Consider the following 6,000-nt stretch of genomic DNA (forward strand, 5'->3'; position numbering starts at 1 on the left):
TTGAAGATGGTCAGGGAAGGGCTCTGCTTCATGTAATTACGAAGCCATTACAGAGGAGGAACAACTTCTGGGACCCATATCTGTCTCTCCAGCATGATCTATTTATGTCAAACATCAGGTTTAGATATTTTATAAAGTAACCTTCATGCAGTTAGTTTTGCAAATATGCAACATTTCCATTACAGCTGGGACAGAGACCGCTTTGCAGGTCAGGCACAGATCAACCTTCTGTAATCAAAAGGAAACTGAATACAGTGTTAGGTTTATAATTGGTCTGCATATGACATGCTGGTTATACTCTGCATTGTTTTGGTGATAAACCTCGGAGGACTCTCCAGCTGTTGCAGGTGCTTGGCAAGGTACAGGCCAAAGGGTGTACTGTACTCAACTATTGGTCTGATGAGAGCCGAGTAGAGTGGTACTATGACATCCTTAGAGCTGGATGCCATGCCCTTACTTATAAGCTGAGCCACACAGAAGGATTTCCCACCACTGTGGATACATGGAGGTCAAAGTTCAGATTACTATCTATTCAAGTACCCAGATCTCTCACCACTGGACCATTCTTAGGAGGTTGCTATCAATGCTGTAATTTGCAGGGTATTTGATTTCCCAAAGGATATTACTATGCTCTTCTTCCCATTTAGTTTGAAGCCATGGGTCTGACACCAGTCATTAGTCTACATCTGACCTTTCTGTACGATATCAACATAATTTAAGGATCCATTGATTGGCCCTAACTTGCAATTATCACCAAACTTTGTCAGGCAAAGGCCATCTACATTTGCCTTGACATCTGAAAAGTGTATCCCAAAGAGGAGGGGGCCCAGCACTGGGCCTTGTGTACTCCACTGGTGAATGGCCTCTTACTGGAAGTGGATTCCCACACTCTAACAACATGTGTCCTATCTGTGAGCCTTCTGGCTATCCATCTGGTGATGTAGAGGTTTTAGTCCCAATTTTCTGAGCTTATCTATAATACCTGAGTGGGGTATTGTAAGCCGCGGTGGTGCAGCAGTTAGCATTGTTGCCTCACAGCAAGAGGTTCTCCAGTTCGATTCTCGGCTGGAGCGCCTTCTGTGTGGAGTTTGCAGGCCCTCCCCACGGTCGAGTGACGTTAAAGGCATGCAGGTAGGTGCGAACGTGAATGGACATGCCTTTGTTGAAGGTTGGGTGTCGGGCTGGCAACCTGGCACCTTAAAATCCACTGCCAATCATGAGTGGACCGGAGTTCCGCTGTGGTGACCCCTAACTGGGAAAAGCCGAAAGACAATGGACGTGCCTTTGTTGAAGGTTGGGTGTCGGGCTGGCAACCTGGCACCGTAAAATCCACTGCCAATCATGAGTGGACCGGAGTTCCGCTGTGGTGACCCCTAACCGGGAAAAGCCGAAAGACATATATACGCCAGATTGAGCAGACAGGACGTGCCCTTGGTGAAATTGAAATGGATTGGGTCTACAGTCTGGAGATTTCCTGTGTCATTGTTTATTGGGTCAATGAGTATCCTTTCCATAGCCTTGCATATGAGGCTAGTCAGACTTATGGGTCAGTAGTTTCCTGAGTTAGTTGATGGTCTACCCTTGTGCAGAGAAATTACTGTTGCTGACCTCCATTCTACTGGGACAAAGCCTGGCTAGAGACTGTGGTTAAATAGAGATCCAAGTGAGTCTGCTAGGTCATGTTTCAAACTGTTTAATAGGCACCCTGGGATTCCATCAGGATCCATTGATGCCATATTTCTGGTTTTAAAGAGTGCAGTGTGACTTATTCTTTTGTGACAACAGGCAAAGGAATGGTAGGGGATATTTCATGGGGAGTGATTAAACACAGAAAGTGTGATAAGAGACTTAGGGACACAGGTGGACAGTGGTCTCACCTTCGATAACCACATCGCCACAACAGTCAGGACATCCTTCTATGTGGCACACCGGTCATTGTCCCACTGTACACATCCCTCATTAGACCCATTATAGAATACAATGCCCCATTTGGTATGTACCTCTCAAGACATCTGCAACAACTAAAAACTCCAGCTATACTCTGTCGTCAGAGGTGATCTCTGCTTAACATACAAGGCCATGTCAAACCCAGAGCTGTTGGACATGTTACACTTTAATCCCAATCCCTCAGAGCCACACTCAAGGGATCTAAACCTTGTCATCACAACAAAACATGTTGGAGGGATAGGTTCCTGACCCAGAGACCCCCCAGACTCTGGAATAGATTGCCCATACATGTCAAGCAGAGTGCCTCTTTGGACCTCTTCAAGAGGAACCTTGACGATTGGATGGGAAAAGGAAATTCAGTCGCCTGCTAGACAAAGTAAATAATGGGAAGAAATATTCAGCTAGGCTGATAGCCTAGTACTAACCTATGAACCTATGAAGGTGATGAAATCCGAGCTGAATTTATTGGTGAGCAGGTTTGCTATTTCTTCTGGTGTAGTATATGTAGTACCATCTACTGTCAACTTAGCACATTGTTGAGTATTTCCCCTAAGATTTGAACATAACTAAAAAATGCTTTGTGGTTATCCTTTGCTTGGGAGGATACCTATATACCTGTCTATCTCGCTGTCTGTCTAGCAGTCTCGTATTTAGCATTTGAAGAATTTGCCTGTTGAGACTAATGAGGGATTTTTTTTTCTGCTGTGCACCCTCCCACGTACTTCTAGACAGGAATTTCTTCCTTCTGTTTTACAGTCTATTTATGCCAGGAGTCTACCAGGGTGGCCAAAGAGGACATTACATGGGGGGGGGATTCACTAAAGGGCAAAAAAAATATTTAAGAACTAGTCCTCGCTAATATTGCCTCAACTTGCTCCAAACTCTCAGTCTCTCTTTCTCCAGAGAAGTCAGAAAACACAAACTGCTGACATTTGCTCTCAAAAACACAATACACTCACCCATTACCAATGTCTCCATACTTAAGGACTTCAAAAAGGTGAAGGTTTAACAATTATATACCACAACTGCTAAATTTACCCATGACATAACTACCATTGCCCCTAACACAGCAGTTAACTTTACTAAAGGGGTTTTATTCCCACTTACATAAATACAGAAATCTAGCAGTCTCAACTAGTGTGGAATACAATTGGAAATTTAAAAGCAAACCTTCCTGGTGGTCAGCTGACAAACTCATACACTAAGGCTAAAACTCCTCTGAATGAAGGTGGTATAAAATATATCTCCAAGCAACTAAAAAGCGCACTATAAGGCCCAGTAAGGCAAACAATGAACAGAGATTAGCTTCTGAAGCAAAGGATAACTGCAAATCCTTATTTAGCTATGTTATAAAACTAAAATAATGCTCATCACAGCTCTGAACTTTTCCTTGATGGGATACCTCACGACACAAATTCCTTAGTAAAAGTATGTACCAACACATTCTCTGAAAACTTCACCCATAAAACACTTACTCAAACACCACGCATCCCAGAATCCCACACACCCCCTAACGTCAATAAAGAACATATTCTTAAGGTGTTGTCAAAAAACAAAACACTTCCTCCATGGATCCTGACAACATACATGGGTGACTATTAAATTAGTGTAAAGCAAGCTCTCATAGAATCTCTCCCAAGTCTAAGCTTAGACATAGGCTATACTCCTGAATCCTGGTGCACTTCTGTGATTATGCCACTCCATGAGGGTGTCCCTATCACAGATTCTAGGAATTATAGACCAATCAGGCTTATACACCTGACCTATAAAACTGTGGAGCATAGCATAGCCACTCTCATTAATTATGATACTTAGAATCTCAACAGGTTTGCTCCACAACAATTTAGGTTCATCAAAAGTAAATCACAGCTGCTAAACCTTGTTCATTTCTTTAACAGGATTATGCTGTTCATGCAACTTATTTTGATCCAGCCAAATTATTCAATACCATACCCCATATCAGAATTTTTAGGCAAAGGACAACCCTAAACACAGACCCTTGAGGGGTAAGACAGAAAGCCAATTGGCTCAAAGACAGAACTCAGTTTGTGTGGCAGGTACTTCTTCAGCTTGTACCAAGATAATCAGTGGCATCCCACAGGGGTCTGTACTGGTCTCCTCCTCTTAGACATCTACTTCTCTGATCTTTAAAAGATAAGGATGTCTGGTTAACCAGATCTGCAGATGACTGGCAAACTGAACGCAACTATCAAAAACCCCTCCATTATTTACACTCTTCAGAAACAGCTTATCCTAGTTATCAGCTGGTATATGAAAAATGGGTTTAAACTGAATGCTACAAAGAACAGTATTCTTTCTTTCAGAAAACAGAAATGATTCATACCTTTACTAAACAAAAAGGTAGTTAGGAACCTAGGCACTTGGGTCAACAGTTCTCATTTCTCTAATCATAATATTTCAACTTTAGTCAGGAAATTATTTTACTTACCACAACTAATAACCAAAGGTGTTTGAGTCATATCCAGAGAGGTTATAGTTTCATTTTATGCAACGCTGATCATACCCATTACAGATTTTCACACTCTTCCTGGTATGCAACTCACTCAATACATCAACACTCTTTAAAAAGCCCCAGAAGTTCCCAGAAAAAAGGATCTCTGACCTTAAGCACCACAGTTACCTGGACAGACAGGAAAGCCCTGTCCCTGTACTCAGTGTCTTACAGACTCCTAAGGTGGCATTTGTGCCTTGCTTACTGCATCAAAAGAGATCCAGTAGTCCCTGCCCTCCTTTATTTCAGTAAGCCAAACAGCTTACATAAGATTTGAACCACAGATAGAAACATTCTTCAGCAGATTAACATGATGGAGAGACAGAAAAACTTTTACTGCAGTTTAAACAATGCAATTCAATACGTTACCATTTGAAATCTTGAAACCCGCTTTGCGGAGTCTTGATATCTGGAGACTGAAATGACGAGTACTGAGATGTGGAGGCCTAATGACTGAAAATCCAGACTCGGTATATACCAAATTCAAGGTTATTTCTTGGAATGTACTCTTTTCTCTGAAGTAAAGTGATCTTGGAGATAATGTATATATATATATATATATATATATATATATATATATATATATATATTATTGAGAGAGACAGATAGGTAGGTAGATGTTACGTTTTTTGGGGTGAGTGGGAGGGGCTTACCCCTATATCAGATGGTGCGGGGGGACAAAATTCAAGTTTAAAGGAGAAGAGCAGTGTTTAATACTCACTCTTCTCCTACATTTAGCTGCATATTGCACACTAGTTAACTGTTAAATTTATTTCTTATTTTTAATTGCATTTATACTACAATATTTTACTGGAATCTTTACTGTAGCATTTCTGCCCAGGACTCTGATGAAAATGGACTCAACTGCCCAGACACATTTTCCAGGTGAATTAATGTCAACAAATAGATAAATAATTTTCAGTCTTTTTTTTTAAGGTATCTCAGGACTCATCAAAGCGAGTCTCTAGACTTCAGTATGTAATTTATTAAACATCTTCCTTCAAAATAAACCTAGACAACTGAATGGGTAGCCTGAAGTTTAGCCCATGACTATCCAGCCTCTTCCCTCTAAAGGGACAATTCCAGGGATTTTTTTGTTTTGATCCAGCCTTTGTTTACTTTTCAAGTTTGCCTTTCTGAGCATGCTCACCTGTGGCTAAGGGGGGTAGGGGAAGTGTGCCTGCAGGAAGTTTCAAAGGAGTTAGCCACATTCCATCTCAAATTGCAGCTCTACTGACAACAGCTTTCCATGTGAGCCATTCATTGGTCTAATCTGTGCATTTTATCCATTCAGAAAAGTAGCCTTTCAGACATTTTACGACCAGACTGCTGCTGCTACTCTAGAAAGCACAGCAGTAATGCAATCCTTATAAAGGGGCATTATTTTGTTTCTAAAATCAGTTGCTTGCTAGACTATTTTGTTTACCTTTTAGGTTAGTGTGTCACATATTCACACAGTCAGAATTTTCAGACAAGCTTGTGTGCATACTGCAGGTTAGATTTCACAAACTTCACTGTTGGATGTTTATTATAGGAACTGC

The 6,000-nt window shown here is 41.3% G+C and overlaps 1 protein-coding gene across 2 annotated transcripts in view; it reads right to left on the bottom strand.

The window, feature by feature from the left end:
* The window catches only part of TUBGCP4 (tubulin gamma complex associated protein 4), a 944,163-nt gene that overhangs the window by 561,164 nt on the left and 376,999 nt on the right, over positions 1–6,000 (bottom strand). The gene's annotated exons all lie outside the window — the stretch shown is intronic.

Source organism: Protopterus annectens, chromosome 7.part0 (genome assembly GCF_019279795.1).
Source record: "Protopterus annectens isolate FY-2018-M chromosome 7.part0, PAN1.0, whole genome shotgun sequence".
NCBI lineage: Eukaryota > Metazoa > Chordata > Ceratodontiformes > Protopteridae > Protopterus > Protopterus annectens.